This window comes from Papio anubis, chromosome 11, assembly GCF_008728515.1.
Source record: "Papio anubis isolate 15944 chromosome 11, Panubis1.0, whole genome shotgun sequence".
Classification (NCBI taxonomy): Eukaryota; Metazoa; Chordata; class Mammalia; order Primates; family Cercopithecidae; genus Papio; species Papio anubis.
In genome coordinates this window covers 116,768,581-116,795,145 of record NC_044986.1, presented here as the reverse complement: position 1 = coordinate 116,795,145, position 26,565 = coordinate 116,768,581, and the positions used below count along the sequence as shown (strand labels likewise).

Sequence of the window (26,565 nt, the reverse complement as noted above, 5' to 3'; positions counted from 1 at the left end):
CTGCCTCTTTAATCAGGCACAGGTCTGTGAGTGTACATGGTGCCCACACATTTGATACGGTCCAGCAGAGCAGTCATCACCTTGAACTGAAATTGTTTGCTTACATGTCTGTGAGTCTACTGAACTGTGAGCAAAGGGAACATAGCTTTTTATATTTTTATTCCCAAATGTCTTCAAGCCTAGCAGAGTTTCTGGCACATAACAGGCATTTGGAAATGTATTTAGAATAAATGTTACTCACTAACCTCACACCTGTTTGAATGGCTATGATCAAAAAGACAAAAGTAACAAACGTGGGTGAGGATATGGAGAAAAGAAAACCATTGTACACTCTTGGTGGGAATGTAAATTAGCACAGTTATTATGGAAAACATTATGGAGGTTCCTCAAAAATTAAAAATAGAACTACCATATAATCTAGCAATTCTACTTCTGGGTTCATTTCCAAAGAAAATGAAGTCAGTATGTCAAAGACAGTTCTGCTCTCTCATGTTTACCGCAGCCTTGTTCACAATAGCCAAGATATAGAAATATGGAATCAACTAAAGTACACACCATCTATCAGTGGATGAATGGATAAAGAAACTGTGATTATTACATCTATGTCATATATGTCAGCAGACCCCAGCCTTTTTGGAACCTGGGACTGGTTTCATGGAAGACAATTTTTCCACAAAGCAGAGGGTGAGGTGGGGGATGGTTTTGAGATGATTCGAGCTCATTACATTTATTGTGTACTTTATTTCTATTATTACTACATTGTAACAGATAATGAAATAATTCTACAACTCACCATCACGTGGAATCAGTGGGAGCCTGAGCTTCTTTTCCTGCAACTAGACGGTCCCATCTGGGGGTGATGGGAGACACTGACAGATTATCAGGCATTAGATTCTCATAAGGACCATACAACCCAGATCCTTCGCATTTGCAGTTCATAATAGGGTTCACGCTCCTATGAGAATCTAATGCCGTCACTGATCTGACAGGAAGCGGAGCTCAGGCAGTAATGTGAGCAATGGGGAGAGGCTGTAAGTACAGATTAAGCTTCACTCGCTCATCTGCTGCTCACCTCTTGCTGTGCAGTGTAGTTCCTAATCGGTCATAGACTGGTACCAGTCTATGGCCCAGGGTGTTGGGAACCCTTGATATATAGGATAGATGTGTGAGATGTGTATATATCTATATATATCATGTAGTATGTATGTGTGTGTGTGTGTGTAAAATGGAGCACTATTCATTATTTGAAAAGAAGGAACTCCTACCATTTATGACAAGTATGACAAGTATGAACCTACAGGGCATTATGTTAGTGAAATAAGCCAAGCACAGAAAAATACTGCATGATCTCACTTCTGTGTGAAATCTAAAAGAGTAGAACTCATAGAAACAGAGAGCTGAATGGTAGTTGTTGGGGATGTGGAGGAGGGGTGAGATATTGGGGAGATGTTGGTCAAAGGGAGCAAAGTTTCAGTTACGCAGGAGAAATAATTTCTGGAGATCTATTGTATAGCATGGTGACAACAGTTAATAGTAATGTATTGTATGTTTGAAAATTTCTAACAGAGAAGATCTTAAATGTATTCACACACAACAAAAGTAACTACCTGAGGTCATGCATGTGTTCATTAATTTGATCAGGGTAATCATTGAATGATGTATATGTAAATCAAATATCATGTTATACACTTTAAATATACCAATATTGTGTCAATTTTACTTCAATAAAGCTGAAAAAAGATAAATGTGCCTAGAACTAATCTTTCTTAACCCAAATCCAACCATTGTTAGAATATAAAATGTAACACTGTGGAAGATAGTCTATATTCTAGGCTTTGACACATGTACTTTACGACACCATATACTCTGGTGTTAAAGGTCTTGTTTTAAAGTCAGTAGGTGCTTAAAATCCTTAGACTTATAAACCATTAAAATAAATTAGATGCTTTTAAATGGTTAATGAAGATGTTTATGTACAACTATTGTGATTTGCTCCCTTGACCTTTTACATTTGTTTTATTGTGGATCATTAAAAGGATCTCAAGCAATGCTTTCAAAAACTCTAAGCACTGTTAGCATAATGACTTAGATCATTACTTATGATTTCATCTTTCCATTGAGAAATCTTTGTAATAAACCAAGTTCTTAAAATATTGCCAGCTTGTCTAGAAATACGATGCTTAGGATACCTCGTGATATATTAACTGCTTTTCCTTAGTTTGGTTGCTGGCAAGAGTGCAGGATAAACTAGATGCAATTTTAATAAGGAACTGAGAAACTTGATCATTTTTATTCATGCTATTAAGAAAGACTAATGATTATAAATGAAACTGACAACTATGATATTTAACATAACAGATATAAGAAGAATGATTTTAAAATGCCCTCAAAACACAAGGCAGCCTCTGTAGTTACATAAGGAGACTGCAGAGGGTTTGAAGTCCTAGATTTTTCTGATGGTCTTGTCATTTGCGTGGAAAAAGTGCTTTGAAATTCTTGGATGAGAATTTTCAAGTTATAAAGTTAGAATATTTTGCATCTGAGGAGCCATATGATGTGTTTATTTTAGCAATGGTTCTTCAAACTCTCTCAGAGAATTGTGTTTTACTTACTTTTTTTCCCTTTGCCCCCTTAGAATAGATAGTTCATAGTAGCATCAAATAAACCTAACTTATCACTTGCTACCTTTTTCCGTATCGCTAACACAGCAGATCTGCATGGTGATGGAGGTTCTGCGTATTATTTCAGTTTGCAGTCTGGCTTTTGCTTTCATAGCATTCTAACTCATCTGTTCTTAATACTTCCCCATGTGGTAATAGGAGTGGAGCCTGGTGTTGAGGGAAACGTACAAAGCTTGTCTGCATCTGTGATTGTCAGTCTCAGGCGGGGCAGGAAACAGTGGACTACTCAAATACGATAACTGAAGAGATCACATGGAAAAATCTATCTGGAAAGGCATGGGCAGAGTTTAAGGAAATCAATTTGCAGAAACTGCTGCATCACCCAAGTGTTAATAATATCAGGGAGTCATTATAACCCTGAGACATGGAGATACAAAGTGGAGGAAAGAGCTCCTTGAATGGCCTCATTTGAAGAACCATGGCCTGAGATGAAAGAATGCCAAGCTGTCTCAGCAGCAAAGGTGCTGAGGGAGTCATCACCCCAACTCTGACATATTCTCTGGCCTGCTGCCAGGATCCACTATTGACTGAATCCACCGAAACACAGATGAGAAACCTCTATGTTTTGTCATCAACATAGTCAGAGCTTCTTACATACTCTGTAGAACCGTAAGTCAAAATAAGCCTCTGCATAAATTACCCAGCACCAGTGTTCCTTTTTAGCAACACAAAATGAACTAATAGAAGCGAGGAATAGTGTATATGGACTGTGTATATGGCTTGTGTATATGGACTGTGTATAGTGTATATGGCCATTCAACATAGTCAGACTCAGGTCAAATTTAGTTACCCATTCTCGGTGTTTCCGTGGCATGCCAGTCTTATCTCTGCCATGACACTCACCATATCCTGTCAACAAAGTCAGAGCATAACGAGAATGGCAGAGATGGAACCTGGAGGGCACATGGGGGAATAGCTAGTGCATGTATGTACTGGCCTGTATGAATGCTAAGATCCATTTCATTTCAAGATTTAGTGACGATTATGTCAGTCAGGGTCCCTCCAGAGAAAAAAGACCCAGTAAAATGGATGGATGGATGGATGGATGAACAGATAGATAGACAACAGATGATGGATGAGTAGATGTGTAGATATGTGGAAGGATGGATAGGTAGATGAATGGAGCTAGGGTCTGAATGTTTCTGTCCCTCACAAATATACATGCTGAAATGTAATCATCAATATCATGGTATTAGGAGGTGGGATCATTGGGGAGTGATATGGTCATGAGGGCAGAATAATCGTGAATGGGGTTAGTATTCTTATAAAAAAATACTGCAGAAGCTCCTTTTCCCCTTCTACTATATGAGGTCACAGAGAGAGGTTCCATCTGTGAACCAGGAAGCAAACCTTCACCGGATGCCAAATTTGTGGACTCCTTGATCTTAGATAGTCCAGCCTCCAGAACTGTGAGAAATAACCTTCTGTTGTTTATAAGACACCTAGTTTATGGTATTTTGTTATAGTAGCATAAATGGATTAAGACAGATGGGTAGAGAAATAGAGATAGAGATATAGAACGATACGTAGATGATAGATAGATGGATGGATAGATAGATAAACACACACATACACACACACACAGATAGATAGGTAGATATTGAAAGGAATTGGCTTACATGATTGTGAGAGTTGCCTAGGCAAGTCCAAAATTTATATGACAGGCAAATACCATGGATAAGACAGAGACACTTGGAGAGGAGATGAAGCTGTTATCCACTAATGGAATCCCTTCTTCCTCAGGGAAGTATCAGTTCTGCAAATAAGGCTTCCTTCGAGGAGGACCAAGACAACTAAACGCAGTCACCAACATCAAAAAAGCTTATCTTCCAAGGGGGGATACAGCAAAGGATTTAATTCAACAATTAAAACAGGATGTGGTGAGTGTCATGGCAGCGATAAGCCTGGCATGCCCCGGAAACACCGAGAATGGGTAACTAAATTTGACCTGAGTCTGCACTTCTTGGAGAAGTCCATATACACTATTCCTCGCTTCTATTAGTTCATATTGTGTTGCTAAAAAGGAACACTGGCACTGGGTAATTTATACAGAGGCTTATTTTGACTTATGGTTCTATAGTGTATGTAAGAAGCCTGGGACCAGCATCTGCTCAGCTTCTGGTGAAGCCTTCAGGAAGCTTTCAATCATGGTGGAAGGCAGAAGCGCACATCACCTGGTGAGAGAGGGAGCAACAGAGAGAAGGGAGGAGATCCCAGGCTTTTTTATACAAGCTCATTACCACAAGGGCAGCATCAAGCCATTCGTGAAGGATCCAACCCCATGATGCAAACACCTCCCACTAGGCCCCACCTCCAACCCTGGGGATGCCATTTCAACATGAGATTTGGAGGAAGCATATGTTCAAACTGTATCACCCCTTCTCTAGGATAACATTTTCAGTAGTTTCAGTTACTCACGGTACAATCAATAAAATCGTTTGAGGGAGAGAAGGGTCATAGTCACATAACCTTTACTACAGTATATTGTAATTGTTTCATTTTATTAGCAGTTATTATTGTTAATATCTTACTGTGCCTAATTTAAAATTAAACATTATCCTAGGTACATATGTATAGGAAAAAACATAGTATATATAGGGGTTGGTACCATTCGTGGTTTCAGGTATTCACTGGGGGTCTTGGAACGTGTGCCCTGCAGGAAAGAGGGGACCATTTTAAAAGTATTTTTAAAGTAGAGAGACCAAGAAATCTAGACCAAGAAAGTCATGGTTTGTGAAGGAAACAGCATGCGTTGTTTTTTTTTTTTTTTTTTTTGAGACAGAGTCTCACTCTTGTCATCCAGGCTGGAGTGCAGTGGTGTGATCTTGGCTCACTGCAACCTCCACGTCCTGGGTTCAAGCAATTCTCCTGCCTCACCCTCCCAAGTAGCTGGGATTACAGGTGCACGCCAGGATGCCTGGCTAATTTTTGTATCTTTAGTAGAATGGGGTTTCACTATGTTGGTCAAGCCGGTTTTGAACTTCTGGCCTCAAGTGATCTGCCCACCTTGGCCTCCCAAAGTGCTGGGATTACAGGTGTGAGCCACCGTGCCCAGCTGGAAACAGCATACTCCTAAAGAACTGCAAGCAGCTTAATACGGATGGATCCAGGTCTTGGGATGAGGGGAGCAGGACGCAGCTGCATGTCACAGAAACCACAGTACAAAATATTTGCTTTTGCTAAACTTGGCACTCAGAAAGCCTCTTTCTATGTAATTTACATCTAATTTCTACTTCATTCTTGCTGTAGATAAGATTTCATATTTTCTTGCTTTTTATGTTTAGAATTCCGGGTTTTATTTCTTACTGCTACCACATATGAAAAGATCAATTTGTGAACGTATTCATTGAAAACTGAAACTGTCCTCCAATTAAGAAGAGCATATGGGAAAAATAAAATAGGAGGAAAGCTGACGTTTCTATATATTATCATGTGATTTTTAAATTTACAACAATTGAGTTTGTTAAAAAAAAGTCTATTATCAAGAAGAAAATAAAATATCACTACATATTTCAGGGGTCTCCGCTTGAGCTTGTGTTGTATTATGACTATTTTTGTTTATGGAGAAGGCACTGGACAGGTGACTGGGTCTAGCAGAGGTCTCGCTATGTGAACAATGGAGGGTGACACTTGGAAATAACTCATTGAGGAAAGGGAGAATTGAGTAGGAGTTAGTGTTTCCAGGAAATCAAGACAGTGTCTGAGAAATCAAGGAAATGAGAATACAGAATATTATCTGTCACTGACATTATCTCTACTCAGCCAGGGTGTGCTCACGTTATACTTTAGGGTAGAAGAGTTACAAAAAATAACTGAATGAAAGCTGGAAAAGCTGACCCCAGTAAGAAAGGTTGTGGTTATCATTTAAATATTCGGGAGAATAAAAGAAGGTTCTTTCCATAGGACACTTCTTCAGCCTGATCTGGTGCGACCATCATCATCTGCTGTGGGTCCTGCTGCCATGGGCTGTTCTAAGGATTGCTCCTGGCTGATGGCAGCTGCTCTCCACTCAGAGGTACCCCTGAATCACATAAGAGTCCTCAGTGACTGACTGGCGTGTGTGTGTCTGTGTGCGTGTGTGTGGTTGTGTGTGTGTTGGGAGGAGCTTACAAAAAGCCCCTCTTACACTTCAAGAAGGAATAGGCTCTGCAGTGATGTCTAAATCGCAGAGCGCCATGAAGAATGTGGCTGAGGCTAGACATCACCAGGAAACACATCCTACTTGGCTTCTTCTTCTTTCCTAAACTGCTTCCTTCACCCCTTGTAGGTTCCTTGAAAGCACTTCCTCCACCAATCACTTGCCAAAAATAAACCTGCTTCTAGAAAATCCAACCTGCTTCTAGAAAATCCAACCTGAGACCTATACCAAAATAAATTTCAATAAAAAAATTTTTTTTAATGAAAGAAAAGTCCATTAATATGAATACTTATATTACTTCAAGAAGAACAGAAATTAAAGCTAGAAAAACACCACACATGTGTAGATTTTATATTTTTAAAATGTTAAAGATGGCCAGGTGCGGTGGCTCGCACCTGTCATCCCAGCACTTTGGGAGGCTTAGGCGGGCAGATCATGAGGTCAGGAGATGGAGACCATCCTGGCCAACATGGTGAAACCCCGTCTCTACTAAAAATACAAAAATTAGCTGGGCGTGGTGGTGCACATCTGTAATCCCAGCCTCTCGGGAGGCTGGCCGGGAAAATGGCTTGAACGCGGGAGGCACAGATTGCAGTGAGCTGAGATCATGCTGCTGCATTCCAGCCTGGCGACAGAGTGAGACTCCGTCAAAAAAAAAAAAAAAAAAAAAAAAAAAAAAAAAAAAAGTTAAAGACAAGATTTAAAAATTAACTGGAGGAAAACTGGAACATATTTGAGAGTTAGTGAGTTAATGTCTTGCAAATAATTTTTTAAACAAACAGCCCAGAGGAAAATATTCAAAAAGTATAATTCATAAAGGGAAAAGCCAGCAAAGTAATATAAAACCCATATTAAAGCAATGTGTGTCGTGTTTTTGAAATGAGGTTGGTTTTCTTTGGAAAATGATAATGTTCAATGGTGGTGAAAATATGCAGTGAAAGGCATTTTTACATAAGGATGGTGGGAACGTAAATTGGTATTTATTTCTTAACAACCACTTTTTGGAGCACGTTACTTAAAGTTTTGCCTAGTCTTTCCTGTGGAAATCCTATTTTCAGTTGTTTATTTTCAGGAAATTAAATCATGTGTTTGCTGTACTCTTTCATGAAGAAGTTGAAAAGGTCTAAATGTTAAAAAAGATGTACTGAAAAGTATAGGATGGTGAAAATAATAGCTCTTATGTTTTTGTATATTACCGTATTTCAATCTCGCCATGACATTATTTGGTAGATAGCATCATTCTTCACATTTATAAAGAGGGTGACTAGGTCTCAGGCAGGATAAGTAATATCCAGGATCATGAGGTTTCACCTCTGAACCATCCCAAGCTCTCAAGCAATATACAATCCTGCCTTTGGTATAAAACCAACCATTAAAATTAAATATAATTATGCAAGAACATTTGTCGACATTGAGCATGTTTAACATATCTTGTGAAATGAAAAATAGAATAGAAAATAGTAGAGTATGAAGGATCAGTTTTGTACAGAGAGCAATGAAAAGAGCATACATTATCCCGTCTGAAGTTGTTTAGCAGAATCATAAACATTTGCTATTGTAGGAAAGTTTCATAAACCTGTAGGGTGAGGAGCAGGATGTGGGGTGGCCCCTCCTGACTTGACCTTCTGTCATTCACATGGATGTATCATGCTCCCCATTTGATGGTGGGTGGGGCCTGTGATTTCCTTCTAACCAACATAATATGGCAACAGTGATGTGAGGTCACATCCATTATTCCATTATATAAGAACCTCTGGGGATGTGAGAGTGGTCTCTGAGAGTCGAGAGCAGCCTCTGTTTCTACAACCACAAGGAAATAAACTCTGCCAACAACGTTAGTAAGTTTGGAAGTGGATTCTTCCCCAGTTGAGCCTCCCAATGAGAATGCAGCTCAACCAGCTCCTGGATTGCAGCCTTGAGAGACCCTGAGCTGATGACCCAGCTGAGCCTGGACTCTTGATTCACAGAAACTGTGAGATGGTGAATGTGTGTTGTTTTAAGCTCCCAAGTTTATGGTTATTTGCTGTGCAACAATAGATAACAAACACACATGGTTACCTTGTAGCAGGTTTCATAGTGTCCAACTTGAAACTGATAGTATGTACAACTCTTTCCCATTTGCAATTAGATATACAACTTGACCAGGAGTGGACTCATGCCTCTACTCCCAGCACTCTGGGAGGCCAAGCCACACGGATCACTTGAGGTCAGGAGTTTGAGACCAGACTGGCCAACGTGGTGCCATTCTGTCTCTATTTAAAACACAAAAATTAGCTGGGCATGGTGGCACATGCCTGTAATCCCAAATACTTGGGAGGCTGAGGCAGGAGAATGAGCTGAACCCGGGAAGCAGAGACTGCAATGAGCTGAGATTGTACCACTGCCTTCTGCCTGGGCGACAAAGATATACAACTTGGGGATGACAAAAACTGTCCTGTCTACTTTGCATATTACTTGTCAGATCCTTACAACAAGTCTGTGAGGTCATCATGATTATTACCCCCATTTACAACTGAAGAAACAGAAACATTGAGAATTTTCTGGGCAAATAATAATGAATTAAACACACCTTTAGGTATTATTGCCTGTGTGCAGTGGAGAGTTTTTCCTTTTGTTTTGCTTTCTATCTTTGTTTGTGGTATTGGGAGGACGGAGGACTCAAAGACTGAAGTCCTCCCTGTTTAGCAGATGTTGAGTTGAAGATCAACGTTTACATGTGCTGTTCATTAGGAATCTCAGGCAGTAAGTTGGATTGGGTCCCTTCAGTTCCTGGGGGAAGGTATGCTTCGCTCTCTGTGTGCAGATCTCAAAGAAGAGTTATTCTGCCACAGAAACTGCACTGTAAGCCGAACTTCTCTCCTTCCATGTGTCTTGGAGAGGACACATACTCTCTGCTTACACATAGAAAAGACTGAGAGTCCAGAGAAACCGTTCTCCATGCCCCACCCTTTAACCCAGAGAACCAGCGTGCATCATTCCTTACTTCTCACAGCTGAGAGAACCATTATTGCATAAGAAATTCTGCAGCCAGTTGTGGTGACTCACGCCTGTAATCCTAATGCTTTGGGAAGCCGAGGCAGGTGGATCACTTGAGGCCAGGAGTTCTAGATTAGCCTGGCCAACATGGTGAAGCCCCGTCTCTACTAAAAATATGAAAATTAGTGGAGCATGGTGATGCACGCCTGCATTCCCAGCTACTTGGGGGGCTGAAGCATGAGAATCGCTTGAACCCAGGAGGTGGAGGTTGTAGTAAGCCAAGATCATGCCACTGCACTCCAGCCTGAATGACTGTCTCAAAAAAAAAAAAAAAAAAAAAAAAAAATTCTTCTGTGTGACATAAATAAAATAATTAACAGTAATAATAACAATATTGTTAGGCACTAAATAATGTAAGGAAACTCAGCAGCATAAAAGAATGGTCTAAAAAATAACCAGAACCACTAGCTGTTATTGAAGATCCATGACAGAACGTGCAAATTATTCAAGAGAAGTCACTAAAACGATTTGCTGGCTTTAGAGTAAAGAAGACAAATCACTAATAAATCCTTTCAATAGATTCAAAAATAATTTGTAATTTACAACTATTTCTGTTGAAAACTGTTAGACTTGGTAAAATGGATACTTTCTTAATGATATTTATTAGAAAACAGCAGCAAAAAAAAAATAATAATAATGACGACAGATAGACAGGTTTCCAATACAATCAGAAATAAAAAATAGTAGGGGAAGAAGAGACAAATTGTCCCTATATTTAGACTTAAAAAGGCATGACGATGAATAGAAAAATAATGAAAAATTATAGATGAGTTTTAGTCTGACTGGATGCCAGAATAACATACAGAAATTAATGATTCTCAATGTATTAGTGATCATAATTTTGTAAAAATAAAAGAGGTAAGATTCCTTTCACAAAACACACAAAATATCTAGGATTAAACCTACGAAGAAAAGAATACAATTTAAAGTAGGAAAGCTACAACATTTTACTGATAGATTAAAAAAGCAATTTAAGAGAGAGAAACACTATTTCTGAGTGAGTTTTAACATTGTAAACAGTATTGAAGCTTTTCATTAGGAACACAACAGGGTGGCTAGAGTCAAATAATAACTGAATTGTATGTTTTAAAATAAACAGCATAATTGGATTGTTTGTAACTCAAAGGATAAATCCTCGATTTATGGAGATAAGGATACCACATTCTCCATGAAGTGCTTTATTTCATATTTTATACCTATATCCAGACATCCAATGTACCTCATAAATATGTACATCTACTACATACCCACAAAAATTAAAAAAGAGACACATCAACTTCTAAAAAAATGAGAGAAAAGTTTCCATATTACAAAGAGCAAATTTCCTTTAAAATTAATCCATATATTCAATCTAACCACAATCAAAATCTCCATGGTATATTTGAAATGAAATTTTGCAGGTTGATTCTGCTGTTCAATCTGGAATGATAATTCTTAAAATAAATATCAGATGAATTAAACTTAAACAATAAAACCATTTATTAGACTGAAAATATCAGAATACAAAATATAGGCGGGGGCGGTGGCTCATGCCTGTAATCCCAGCATTTTGGGAGGCTGAGGCAGGTGGGGCTTTGCCATATTGCGTTAGAAAATTCCTCCCTAAATAAGACATTAAATCTAGAAGCCATAAAGACTAATGACAGATAGGACTACATATAAATATGAAACATCTCCATAAAGATTTATTGAGGCCCAAAGACATGTAGGAAGATTTGTTGGCTATTTAATATGTAAAGAGGTGTCATCCTACTGGGAACCACTCATCTTGGTAGCACAGGTAGCAACAGGCACCACGGCGGACTCCGGTGACTCCAGTTCTTTCTCATTTCCTGAAGGCCAGTTCTTGGCATCAGGGGTCTCTATTGCCCAGTCATTCTAATGGTTTTGCAAACATCGACTTCTCCATCAAATTCTTTCCTTTTTAGTATACCAGGATAGTTTCTATTGGTCTGACTGATCCTGATTAATACAAATTTCCTCTGAAGAGAGACAGGGACTCACATTTATCCTATTCTCCATCTCAGCAACTTTATGGGACATGAGCGTCATGCCGATAAACGGCAGTCGAGAGGCTGCACCCTTTCACTCTGCTTTTCCTCTTTTTGTGCTAAGCAAGATGGCTAATTCCACTCATACGCTCGCTTCCATATTTATCTCCAGCCCCTTCTCATGACATCATCTTCTCACACTTAGAACAATATTCAAAGTCTGTTTAGGTCCCCTCTAGAGCCCTTCCGTGGTACAGTTAATTACCTGGCTCTCCCAAAATATTGATCTTAAAATCACTACTTAGCAGAATTCTCACAGTTTATTTTCTGTGATGTGTGTGCTTGACTTTTGTAAGCATTAAGTAATAAGCACATGATTCAAATTACAGTTCTTTTCTGATATTTCTTTACCTTTCTTACCTTAGGTTTATAGTTTTACTCTTTTCCATTATTAGGAATTAGGAGAGAAAAAGACAGGAGAGAGAAAGGAAAAAAAGGAGACAGGAGTGAGAGAGAGAGAGAGAGAAGAAAGAAGAGAGAGAGAGAATTATTTCCCTTGATTTTTAGATGCCTTTTTTAATGGCATGTCACCATTATAAAAAGAGCCCTTTTGCTAAACAGAATTCAGAAAACACTCATGGACCTCATCTGATTATCTCTCATCGATAAAGCCTATGTTTCCATTTCACCGCACCAAGAAATCCTAATAAATTGTAAGGTTATTTCTCATCTTTTATCTTTTTTCTCCTTCTCCTCTTGGGAAAGCCTTCTAAGTCATTTGAGGATAACAAGTAATAAAAATCTAGTTATTTGATGAAGAACAGTCCATTGGAATGCTAGGCATAGTAGGCCAATAATTACTCAGAATTAAACAAATTGACTTGCTTTCAAACATAGAAAAGGCAAAAGAAAATGTTCCGCAAATTATAAACAGGGAATAGATTATCCTTATTATCCTTCCAAAGCATAATGCTGAAAAACAAGTATCTCTTAAGTTGCCATCTTTGGTAATGCAGAAATTTAAAAACAATAGCCTGCATTTTAAAAGTGTTCTGTATGTATTACTGATACCTTCCCATTATCTAAAGTACATACGTGAATTATGATCCAGAAAGCAAACCTTTTGCCCAACATGAGCCTTTCTTTTTCCCCCAAGGGTAAAAGCCTACAGAATTCAGGGCTATCTCATGGCACCCAGCAGAGGGCAGTAGAGAACTTCTCCAGTGCCTGCTGCTCGGCTCTTTTGTTTCTGCCGTTTTAACTTTGTGTATAGAACAATCATTGAGCTGTCAGGCTAAATTAGCACAGAAATTCATGGAATCTGTTCAATCCAAACCACCTCCCTTTCCCAAAAAATGTTCTGCAGTTTACTTTAGCACATTGAGTTATGAAAGGGATATCTGCATGTTCTAAATTAATTTGATAGAAAATATGAAAAGGCAAAGAAAAGCAACGTGGCCTTTGAAATTGCTTACATTATTCATATGGGAAATTCTTGAGCATAGGATGGTTCTAAGCTATAATCAAGTGGTGCTAACCCAAGGTTTCTTCTTCAGTGATCCGGCATTTAATATTATGTATGTATGTATTTTGGACTAAGCCTCTTTCGATAAAATCAGGTAGAAAATGCATATGGCCGGGCGCGGTGGCTCAAGCCTGTAATCCCAGCACTTTGGGAGGCCGAGACGGGCGGATTACGAGGTCAGGAGATCGAGACCATCCTGGCTAACACGGTGAAACCCCGTCTCTACTAAAAAAATACAAAAAAATAGCCGGGCGCGGTGGCGGGCGCCTGTAGTCCCAACTACTCGGGAGGCTGAGGCAGGAGAATAGCGTAAACCCGGGAGGCGGAGCTTGCAGTGAGCTGAGATCCGGCCACTGCACATCAGCCTGGGCGGCAGAGCGAGACTCCGTCTCAAAAAAAAAAAAAATAAAAAAAAAAAAAAAAAAAAAGAAAATGCAAACGATCATAACTGACTTCCCTTTAACGTAGTTTTGCATTGACTGCGTGATATATTTCAGAATGGTGTTCTAGGTGAGGAGAGGAAAAAACACGAAAAAGTCGGTCTTAAAAATTCTCAGGTCATTTAAAGGCCATGCTGCCCTTGTCCGTATACACATTATTTGCACTGAATCTCCTGTAACACGCTGGTAAGAAATTACTAAAGAAATTTTAAACCCATTTTATTCATTAAATAAAAATAATATCTTATTCTTTCATAATTCTATTCCATTCAATTCCCAGAAAATCAATGAAATTAAAGTTATTGTGCTGCTGTTCTGATTAGGTCACAAACTTTTCAGCGTTCTAAAATTTTTTTTTATTTTTTATTTTTTTAGACGGAGTTATGCTCTTTTTGCCCAGGCTGGAGTGCAGTGGCGCAATCTCGGCTCACTACAACCTCCACCTCCTGGGGTTCAAGCGATTCTCCTGCCTCAGCCTCCTGAGTAGCTGGGATTACAGGCACATACCACCACGCCCGGCTAATTTTATATGTTTAGTAGAGATGGGGTTTCACCATGTTGGCCAGGCTGGTCTTGAACTCCTGACCTCAGGTGATCCACCCACCTTGGCCTCCCAAAGTACTGGGATTACAAGAGTGAGCCACTGCACCTGTCCAGGGTTCTATAATTCTTATGTGTATTATTGAGGGGTAGAGAGGACATTGGCTAAAACAGTTGAAAATTGCTTGTGGCTTTGATCTGGATACTTACCTTTGTGTGCTGCTGAAAGTTTTATTGCATCTTGAGATACTCGAATGTAAGCAACAGAAAACAACTTTAGCCAATTTAGACAGTTAATATTTCATTAAAAGAATACTTCATAGCTCATAAAATCTCTGAGAGGCCTGGAGACCTACCTGCTCTTGGAGCACAAGGAGTCAGGAACTGCACCTGCAGGTATACTATAAACTGGTTTCATGAACACACCTTAGGAATGACATCATAGGCACCAACAATGCCCGAGTTGGAGTGCTACAAGAGAGCTGCTGTCCTTGCTGTCTACAGAAACCAGCACTACATTCTTCTACTGCCACCATCCTTGACAGAACGGATTTGGTACATTTTTGCCTCCCTGAACCTCTAGCTTCTGTTTCAAAGACTGAGGTTGGCCTATTGATGACTATAGCCTAGAACATATTTCCATATCTTCCCTACAGGGGAAGAGAGGGACTGAACATTTTGACTGTGATGCTGCCCTGGTGGTTAGTAGGCTTCGCTACCTCAGGTGCTAATTCCTCACAGGTGAAAAGGGTATTTGCATCAGGTGACAGGAGCAATGGCATAGACCTACAACATATACTCCTCAGCAGCTGAAATTCATTTAGCACAGATCCATAAATTTCCCACTGGGTTCCAGTAATTGATGTAGTTGCTGAGGATACAACCATGAACAGTACAGACCAAGATCCTTCCCACTGTGGAGTTTACATTCAGGCAGGGGAGGAAATACTAAAACAAGAGACCATAAAAATTAATAAATTATAGAGGTATATTAGATAGTAAAACAATAAATTATAATGACTAAAGTACATTTAGGGAGAGATGCTGGGGGAGAGAGAGAAGGGAAGGTAGGTAGAAAGATACTTTCACCTAACCAAACCTATCCCTTATACAAATAAATCATTCACTTGCTCCCTAATCAGGGCCAACTCAAAAGTCTCCTAGGATAGCATAAACAAATCCAAGTTAAGGATTTCTAGTTATGGCCACTTCTTTATTTCAATTATGATTCAGATTCCCTATTCTGTAATGTTGTTGGTCCATAGGCACAGAGGTCATCATTTTCCTTCATTAGTCTTTTATTATTATTTATTTATTTTATTTTATTTTATTTTTTTTAGACAGAGTCTCCCTCTGTAGCCCAGGCTGGAGTGCAGTGGCACGATCTCGGCTTACTGCAACCTCCACCTCCCGGGCTCAAGAGATTCTTCTGACTCAGCTGGGACTACAGGCACATGCCACCACACCCAGCTAATTTTTGTATTTTTAGTAGAGATCGGGTTTCACCATATTGACCAGGCTGGTCTCAAACTCCTGACCTGAGGTGATCTGCCCGTCTTGGCCTCCTAAACTGCTGGGTTTACGGGCATGAGCCACTGCACCCGGCCCTTTCATTAGCTTTTTAATGTCTACATGATCAGTGGTAATGGTTCCTCTTGGATTTCTAATATTGTAATTCATGTCTTCTCTCTGGCTTTTCTTTGTTAGTGTCACCAAAGGTTTATAAATTTTATTTATCTTTTCAAAGAACAACACTTGATTTCATTGATTTTCTCTATAATTTTTTTACTCCTTAATTTCATTGATTCTGCTTGAATTTCCATTTGGGCTGCAACTTCAAATGTTCTTCTTTCTCTACATCCCGAAAATGGAGGGGTGAGCTATTGGTTTTAAACCTTTCTTGTTTTCCAATGCATGCAGTGGATGCTATACATTTTCCTCTAAGCACTGCTTTTGCTGCATCTCACAAATACTGATGTTTTATTTTCATTTTTATTTAGTCCAAAATCTTTACAAATTTATCTTGAGATTTCTTTGACCCATGTGTTAGAAGTGTGTTATTGAATATTCAAGTATTAATAGTTTGGGATTTTCCAGCTATGTTTCTGTGATTGGTTTCCAGTTTAATTCCATTGTGGTTTGGGAGCAGACACTGTATGATTTCTATTGTTTTAAACTTGTTGAGGTGTGTTTTATGGCCCAGGATGTGGTCTATCTTGAGGAATGTTAATGTGAGCTCAAGAAGAATGTGTGTTCTGCTTATATTGGATACAGTATTCTATAAATATCAACTAGATCTAGCTGATTAATAGTGTTGTTCATATTAAACACATCCTTTCTGACTTCTATCAGAGGGTTAAAGTCTCCAGCTGTAACAGTGGATTTTCCTGTTTCTCTTTTGGGTTCTGCTAGTCTTTGTCTCATGCATTTTAATATTTGCTCTCTTGCTAAGTGCTTAGAGCTTTACGACTGTCAAATCTTCTTGGAAAATTGATATCTTTATCACTGTGTAATCCTCCCCTTTATCTGCAACTATCTTCCTTGTTGTGGCATTTGATTTGTCTGCAAGTCATTTTGCTACTACAGTTTCCCTTTGACTACCGTTAGTGCCATACACCCTTTTTCATCTCTTTAACCCATATGTGTCTACATGTTTAAAGCCGGCTTCTTATAGAAAACAAAGAATCGGGGCCTTTAAAAACAATTACTCTGTCTTTTAATCAGTGCACATAGAACATTCACAGTTGAAGTGATTCTTGATATACTTGGGTCAATATTTACTACGCTTGTAACTGTTTTCTATTTACAAGTTTGTTCTTTGTTTCTATGTTTGTCTTCTTCTGCATTCTTTGATTTTAATTGACCATTTTGTATGATTACATAGTCTCATGTATTTGTTCATGTATTTGCTCTGTCGCTAAGTGTTTAGAGCTTTAAGATGGTCGAATCTTCTTGGAAAATTGACGACTTTATCACTATATAATTTCTCCTTTCTCAACATATTCATTATGCCTCTTTGAAACAATTTTTTAGGTTGTTGATCTAGAGTTTGCAATATACATCTATAATTAATCTAAGTCAAATATCACTATACTATTTAATGGGTAACGTCAGCATCACAAAACAAAGTGGTCCCAAATACTCTTCCTCTTTTCCTTAAGCATTGCTTTCATTTATTTTGTTATTTCTGTAAGTAAAAATTACCTAATATATTTTTGCTATAATTTATTTGGAACAGTTGCCTATTATATCAAGTAATAAAAAGTTAAATGATTTTATTTTACCATTATTAATTCTTTCTTTGATGATCTTTTACTTAAAAAAATATATATGTAAATTCCTATTCTATATCATTTTACTTTTTCCTGAAGAACCTTAACATTTCTTGCAGGGCAAGTCTTCTGATCATGAATTCCCTCAATTTTCATATGCCTCAGAAAGATTTTATTTCTCCTTCACTTTTGAAGAATAATTTTACTGGATATGAAATTCTAGATTTTTTTTTTCTGTCAACACATAAAATACTCACTTCCATTCTCTTCTGGCTTGCAGAATTTCTGATGAGAAGTCCAACGTAATATTTTTCTTGCACTCTAGGTAAGACTTTTTCCCTATGACTTCTTTCAACATCATTACGTTTTGTTTGTTTTCCTACAGTTTGAATAGGATATGCCTACGTGTAGATTTTTGTTATTTATCTTTCTTGGTTTTTGATATGGTTTGGCTGTGTTCCCACCCAAATCTCATGTTGAATTGTAGCTCCCATAATTCCCACATGTTGTGAGAGGGACCCAGTGTAGGGTAAATGAATCATGGCGGCAGTTTCTCCAATACTGTTCTCCTGGTAGTGAATAAGTCTCATGAGATCTGATAGTTTTATAAGGGGAAATACCTTTCACTTGGTTCTCATTTTCTGTCCTGCCTGCTGCCCTGTAAGAGGTCCCTTTCACCTTCTACCATGACTGTGAGGCCTCCCCAGCCACGTGGAACTGTGAGTCCATTAAACCTCTTTTTCTTTATAAATTACCCAGTCTCAGGTATGTCTTTATCAGCAGTGTGACAAAAGACTAACACAGTGTTCTCTGAGCTTCCTGGATCTGTGGTTTGATGCCTGTCATTAGTTTTGGTACATTCTTTGTTATTATTACTTTAATAAGTACCGATGCTGACACCTCTGTCTCTGGAAACTGCTTTCACCTCCATCACAAGTGACTCTTTACGGTTTCTGGTTCCGTGTGTCACTAGCTTGATTCAAAGTTGTGGGCAAGTGGGTTTGATAAGTGCAGCCAGATCATATGCCCATATGTCAGCTGCAAGGTTAGATGGGAAATCACCTTTGTTATTTTCGACCTATAAAGTGGGAAGCAGGCTCCGTCTTGTGAGCTGGAGAGCTTTTCAAATACAGGAGGGAGTTCAGATGCTCGGGATCTCAAAACAAACAGAATTTCACTTCGACTGGTGGATTCACACCTGTCATGTTGACTCTTATGTTACAGCAAGTTTGTTAAATAATGGTTTTGCATTTCTTCAGAGTTCAAATTATCCTGGTAACCATTAACTGGCATCAGATGATAACTTCAGGATTAAAATAGGAAGCTTACAGAGATACACTGAGTATCACTAGTGGCAGGCTTTGCTTTTGAACAATTCTGAAGAGACATTTATTTTTTATGTATGTATCATGTTTTGTTGTTAGCCTCCTTGCAGCTTTGACTACATCTGTGATATTGTCCTGTCTAATTGTTATTTATTTAGTACATGAAGAGGTAGGCTTATCTAGTGTCCTATTCATTCAAAGATATCTAACTGGAATTAGTTGAATCATAACTTATTGAGAAATTATTCCACTATCAAGCATCATCTGGCCTTGTTTTATTTACTTATTTTTTTCCTGCCACTGGTATTACAAAGTACTAAGTTACCCAAACACTTTAGCTTATCACACAAAGCCTTGAACAATTTCTTCTCAACCTCATTTTTTCAAATTCATCTCTTTCCAATATTTCTGTTCACCCTGCATCCTATATTCTAGCCACACAAAAAACATGGCTTTCTGCTTGTAGCCATTTCCTTCTGACAGATCCTTCTCTCCCACCTCTTTCCACACAATAATAGTTTATTTTTCTGGTATACACCACACCTTCCTATTCCACTTATCTAAAGTAAGGTGTTATGGATGAAATTGTGTCTCCCCAAAATCTGTATGTTGGCACCCTAACCCCCAGTGTGACTATGCTTGGGGATAGGGTCTTTAGAGAGGCAATTAAGACTAAAGAAGTTTGCAAGGGTGGGGTTTAATCTGAAGGACCAGTGTCTGTATAGGAAGAGGAGAAGACACGACCTCTCTCTCTCTCTTCAGGCATGCACAGAAGGGCCATTTGAGGACACAGCAAGAAGGCAGCTGTCTGCAAGCTAAAAACAGAGCCCTCTTCAGAAACCAAATCTGCTAGCACCTTGATCTGGAAATTCTAGCCTCCAGAACTGTGAGGAAATAAGAGCCTGTTGTTTAAGCCACACAGTCTGTGTCATTTTGTCATGGAAGTCCTGACAGACTAATTACATAAAGTAAGGTGATAAAAAGAATTCCATGAACACAAAATGAGAAGTGACCAAAGATGTAGGAAGAAAACTGGGGGAGGATGCTTGTCATATACTAAAAGTGAGATTAAACTTTCAAGAAAGAAGCACCAAGTAGACCAAGAAGTAAAGATAGATAATAATTAAAACTTTAGTGCAGATTTGTATGCAGGAGCTTACTAGTGACCTGGGTCAGAGCAGTTTTAATGAGTGGTAGGTTTTGGAATCTGTCTATAGAAGGTCTAAAAATAAAGATTAAGGGAGGAAATACTAGGATAGTGGATAATTCATTTAAGATGCTTTGATGGAAACGGAGATATGTTGTTAAGTGGTGAGAAAGATACACGTAAGTGTAAGTGTAAAAATAAGAATGTTTAAAAAATAATATTTCACTTTGCAGAAATCAACCCTACTGTTTTTTTCAAGGTTTATCTTAAACATCTGTTCTTTGTTGATGAGTTACTCTCTCCATGTGCCTGATGCAATCCCCCATAGACTGTAAATTTTTTCACTCTTTATTGGATTCATGTGCTTGTTTGATTTTCCCCAATTAAAATAATAATTTCTTTGAGGAAAAGAAAACCATCTTATTTATCTTTGGGACCCTATTGTTGGCAAATGTTATAATATATGGTCTATACCAGTTTGTAGAATTAAATAATTCATCAGGGTAAGTGCTGAGATGATATGACTGGGGCACTGCTACCTCTGGTACAGCCTCGTGAAAAAAATGTAGATGTTGACGTTTCCATTTAACAATACACAGCACCCGACTCCCTAGTTACATTTTGGAATCATTTATCTCTTCTGTAGCTACATTTAAATGCCGATATTTGACTTACAGGAAGTATTGAAAAGTCACAGAAATGTGAGCTTGCTTTTTTAAAGGAGGTGTGGAACACTGGCTTCCCAGATACCACCAACAAAACACATTGGTAACAACAAGTTGAACTCACTGCCTGTGTTGCAAGGGATAACAGTATCTCTACTGAGCATTGGCCATGTCTTGGTACAGGGGAGGCAAGGTAAGAATTTATTAAGAATCGGAAGTTTGGTTTAAGGCAAATCTTTCAATAAGGGGATTTAAGAATGAGAAACAAAAACTGATATATATGGCCAGGTGTGGTGGCTCATGCCTGTAATGCCAGCACTTTGGGAGGCTGAGGTGGGCGGATTATGAGGTCGGGAGATCAAGACCATCCTGGCTAACATGGTGAAACCCCATCTCTACCAAAAATACAAAAAATTAGCCGGCGCAGTGGTGGGAGACTGTAGTCCCAGCTACTTGGGAGGCTGAGGCAGGAGAATGGCATGAACCTGGGAGGCGGAGCTTGCAGTGAGACAAGATAGCGCCACTGCACTCCAGCCTGGGCGACAGAGCAAGACTCTTTCCAAAAAATAAAAATAAAAATAAATAAACTGAGATATATATATATATATATTCTGATATATATATGCGTGACATATGTATATATACATATATATATATATCAGAATTTCTCTACAGGGAATAATAAAAGGTTTATTTTTGTTTAGGTTGAAATGAAAGGATACCACAAAGTGAATCAAAACCAATAAAGAAATAAAGAGCCCTAGTAAGTGTAAATACACGAGCAAATATAAATTATGTTTTTGTTTGTAACATATTTCTTCTCTACCCGATTTGTAGGACAAGTGCATAAAGCAATAATTATATTATAGTGTTGATAAATTTTATAATGTATAAATATATTCTTTATGTGACAGTGAGCACATGCAAGAGGGGGATGGAATAGTGCTTTATTAAATTAACATTTTGGTTTGCTATGGAAGAATTAATAAGGAAATTAAAGTAGTATACTAGAAAATATTTAACATAAAATGAGGCAGTAATGGAGGAATGAAGGAACGAAAAGGACATAAGACATATAAAAACAAACAGGTGTTAAATTTTACTTTAACAATAATTACATTAAATGGAAATTGACTAAACACTGATTAAACGACAGTCATTGACAGAATGACTTCTTTAAAAAATGACTCAAGTATATGCTGTTTACAAGAGACACACTATAGATTCAAAGACAAACATATTGAAATTAACAGGATGGAAAAAATGTACTATGCAAACAAGAAAGCTGGTGTGGCTAGACTACTATAAGACAAAGTGGACTTTAAGACAGAATTCTTTACCTAGAGAGAAAGCAGGACATTTTTTAATGATTAAAGAGTCAACCCATAAAGAAGACATAATGGTTATAAGCATACGCACCTAACTAAAGAACCCCAAAATACAGGAAGTAAAAACTGACAAAATTCATAGGAGAAATAAAAGTTCAAAAATAATAGTTGAAGACTTCACATCCCACTTACAAAGATGAATAGAACAACTAGGCAGTAGGTCAGCAAGTAAATAGAACACTGGGACAGGTGCAGTGGCTCAAACCTGTAATCCCAGTGCTTTGGGAAGCCAAGCAGGGGTATTGCTTGAGGCCAGGAGTTCAGGACCAACCTAGGCAACATAACAAAACTGTCTCTATTTAAAAAAAAAAAAAGGAAATAGGGGACCAGCCTGGCCAACATGGTGAAACCCCATCTCTACAAAAAAATACAAAAATTAGCTGGTGTGGTGGAGTGCACCTGTAGTCCCAGCTAGTTGAGAGGCTGAAGTAGGAGAATCCCTTGAACCCAGGAGGTGGAGGTTGCAGTGAGCCAAGATCTCGCCACTGCACTCCAGCCTGGGTGAGAGAGCAAAACTCCATCTCATAAAAGAAAATAATAATTTAAAAAAGGAAATGAAGGACTAGAACACCATGAACTAATGTATAGAATGCTCCATCCCCCAGTCAGGGGAATGCAGCATTCTTCTCAAGTGCATGTGAAACATTCTCCTTGATAGCCCGTGTTAGGTCATAAAACACATTTAAAAGGATTAAAATAAGAGAAAGTATGTTATTCAATCACAACAGAATGATACTAGAAACCAAAAAGAAAAGACATTTAGAGAAATTCACCAATATGTGCAAATTAAACAACACACTTTCAAATAACCAGTCAAAGGAGAAATCACAGAGGAAATTAGAAAGTATTTTGAGATAAATAAAAATTAGAGCATGACATACCAAAATTTATAAGATGCAGCTAAAAATAGTGCTTGGGGTAATTACCACTATAAAAGCATAAATTAAAAGAGAAGAATCTCAAATCAATATTTCACCTTCCATCTTAAGAAATTAAGAAAACGAGAGCAGACTAACCTTAAAGTAAGCAGAAAGAAGGAAATAATAAAGATTACAGTAGAAAAATAAATCATAAAGAGAAAACAGAAGAGTAAAATAAATCAGTTAAATTAAAAGGTGTTTTTTTGGAAAAACAGTAGGAGCAAATGATAAAATAAAAAGTGAATAAAATTTTATCTACATTGACCAAGAAAAGAAAAATCAGCATGTGGTTCCATAGTGTAGCGGTTATCATGTCTGCTTTACACGCAGAAGGTCCTGGGTTCGAGCCCCAGTGGAACCACGGCATGGTCCCCAATTTTTTGGCCAGGCGCGGTGGCTCAAGCCTGTAATCCCAGCACTTTGGGAGGCCGAGGCGGGTGGATCACGAGGTCAGGAGATCGAGACTATCCTGGCTAACATGGTGAAACCCCGTCTCTACTAAAAATACAAAAAACTAGGCGGGCGTGGTGGCGGGCGCCTGTAGTCTCAGCTACTTGGGAGGCTGTGGCGGGAGAATGGCGTGAACCCGGGAGGCAGAGCTTGCAGTGGGCCGAGATCACGCCACTGCACTCCAGCCTGGGAGCACAGCGAGACTCCGTCTCAAAAAAAAAAAAAAAAAAATCAAACTACTAAAATTGGGAATGAAAAAGGGGTACGACTACTAACATCAGAGAAATAAGAAAGGGTTATAAGTGGTTACTGTGAACAATTGTCTCACCACAAATTAGATAATTTACATGAAATAAGGAAGTTACTAGCCAGATACAAATTACTGAAATTACTCAAGGATAAATTTTTAAAAATACTGACCTATTACAAGATATTGGGTTAATAATAGAAAACAAACAGCAAACAATCTTTCCATGAAGAAAGGCTCAGTCCCAGATAGCTTCAATGGTGAATTATACTAATGTTTAAAGAAGAATTAACACCAATTTTTCACAAACTCTGAAAAATAGAAGTAGTGGAAAGAATTCTCCAATCATTCAGTAATCCAATGTTACCCTGATTGCAAAAGCAAAGACATCTTAAGAACATACCGGTTTACACACCTTAAAAATGTAGAGAAAAAAATCCTTCAACAAAATCTTAAACACACTATTCAGGAACATAAACGTCAGCATTGTACACCATAAATGAGTGGGATTTATCCCAGTGATTCAAGCTTGGTATAACATTCAAAATGTAGCCAATGTAATACATAATATTAATAATATTGAAACAGAAACTGCATGATCATCTCAGTGTTAAAATCTTTGCAAGTCATATACCTAATAAGGGGTTTGAATCTGTAATATCTAAAAAATTCTTACAAATCAACAATAAAAAGACAATTAAAAATAAAATAGATGTATATTTGAATAGCTATTTAAAACAGGCAAATATTTGAATGATCATTTCTTCAAAAAAGATTTGAAAAAATGTCCACAATATTGTATTGGAGTATCAAGCCATTGCAATTAGACAAGACAAAGAAAAAAAAGAAACCCAGATTTAAAAAGAAGAAATAAAACTATCTCTATTTGCACACAGTATGATTTTGTATAGAGAAAAATCATAAAGAATCCACTAAAAGCACTACTATAACTGGAAAATGATTTCAGCAAGGTTGCAGGATATAAGATCAATAATTAAGGAAACAATTATATTTAGAAGGCATCAAAATGAATAAAAACTTAGAAATAAAATCAATAAAAGAGTTGAAGATATGTACACTGAAAATCACATAATATTGATGAAAGAAAATGAAAATGTCACTTGTTTATGGATCAGAAAATTTATTATTAAGATGGCAACACTTTTCACACTGAGAAGCAGCCTTGTAAAAAAAGATGGCAATACTGAAAATCTATCTACAGATTAAATATAAACTCTCTCAGAATCTCAGCTAGCTCCTATGCATAAATTGATTAGCTCTTTCTAACATTTATATGGAAATGCATGGGACCTTAGGTAGACAAAATATTCTTTAAAAAGAAGAAAGTTGGAGGTTTACTACCTCATTATTTCAAAAGCTACTATAGAGCTACAGTAATTGAGACAGTGTGGTGCTGACATAAAGACAGGTAGACAGATCGAGGGAAAATAATTGAGATTTTAGAAATTAACCAATTCATTTTCAGTCAATTGATTTTCAACAATGATGCCAAGACATCTCCACGGGAAAACAACAGTCTTTTCAACAAATGGTCCTGGGACAACTGGACATTAACATTCATATGGATGAATTTGGATTCCTAATTTACAGTATATACAAAAGTTAGATCAAAAGTATACCACAAACCTTAATGTAAGAGATAAAACTATAAAACTCAGAAGAACACATAGGAGTAAATCTTTATGAACTTGAATTAGGCAAGGTGTCCTGCGTCAAAGAACATCATCATAAAGGTAGACTGACAACTCACAGAATGGAAGAAAATCTTTGCAAGTAGATTATCTAATAAGGGATTTGAATCTGGAATATGCAAAAAGTTCGTACAGCACAACAATAAACAGATGATTAAAAATAACAGTATTGGCTGGGTGCAGTGGCTCACACCTATAACCCTAGCACTTTGGGAAATCAAGGCAGGTAGATCACTTGAGCCCAGGAGTTTGAGACCTGGACAATATAGCAAGACCCCATCTCTACAAAATAAAACAAAAACTAGCTGGGCATGGTGGCATGCTCCTGTAGTCCCAGCTACTCAGGGGGCTGAGGTGGGAGGATTGTTTGAGCCCAGGAGGTGGAGGTTGCAGTAAGTCAAGATCCCGCCACTGCATTCCAGCCTGGAAGACAGAGTGAGAACCTATCTCAAAATTAATTAATTAAATTAAAAATAAAAATAGGCAAATATTTGAATGGCTATTTCATTGAAAAAGATACACTAATGTCCAATAAGCACATGAAAAGATGTTCAGCTTCACTAGATATTAGGCAAATGCAAGTCAGATCCACCATGAAATACTGTATCATAACCACTAAGATGGATAAAATTTTAAAAAAACTAGACAACAACAAGTGTTGACAAGGAGGTGGAGAAAGTGGAACACTTGTACATATTACTGATGTGTTTATAAATGTTACAAGTACTTTGGGAGACAGTTTGACAATCAGAGAGTTACCATTTGATCCATCAATTGGTAACTCATAAATCTATTCCCCAAATAATTGAAAACATATGTCACAAAAACTTGAGGATGAATGCTCATAAGCATAATGTAAAAGCATTACTTATAATAGGCAAAGATTAGAAACAACTCAAATGTCCGTGACTGATGGACGGAGATATAAAATATAGTATACAGATACAATGGGATATTATTTGGTATTGGAAACAGACGACGTCTTCATACGTGATCATGGATGAACCTTGAAAATATTATGCTAAGTGAAATAAAAAGTAACAAAAGTCACATATTTCATAATTCCAGTTATTGGCCAGAATGAGAAT

At 37.9% G+C, this 26,565-nt stretch overlaps 1 long non-coding RNA gene and 1 other non-coding gene across 3 annotated transcripts; both read left to right on the top strand.

Annotated features, from left to right (window-relative positions):
• Nucleotides 1-2,509: 2,509 nt before the first annotated feature.
• On the top strand, nucleotides 2,510-7,261 carry LOC103887289. Of its 2 annotated transcripts, XR_651336.4 has the most exons (4): nucleotides 2,510-4,090; nucleotides 4,425-4,561; nucleotides 6,585-6,696; nucleotides 6,949-7,261. It is a non-coding gene; the product is annotated as an uncharacterized LOC103887289 (long non-coding RNA). The 2 variants fall into 2 exon arrangements; XR_002524175.2 differs by having other exon boundaries at nucleotides 6,585-7,261.
• A 16,095-nt stretch (nucleotides 7,262-23,356) lies between these two features.
• Nucleotides 23,357-23,429, top strand: TRNAV-UAC. The gene has a single exon. It is a non-coding gene; the product is annotated as a tRNA-Val (tRNA).
• Nucleotides 23,430-26,565: the final 3,136 nt, after the last annotated feature.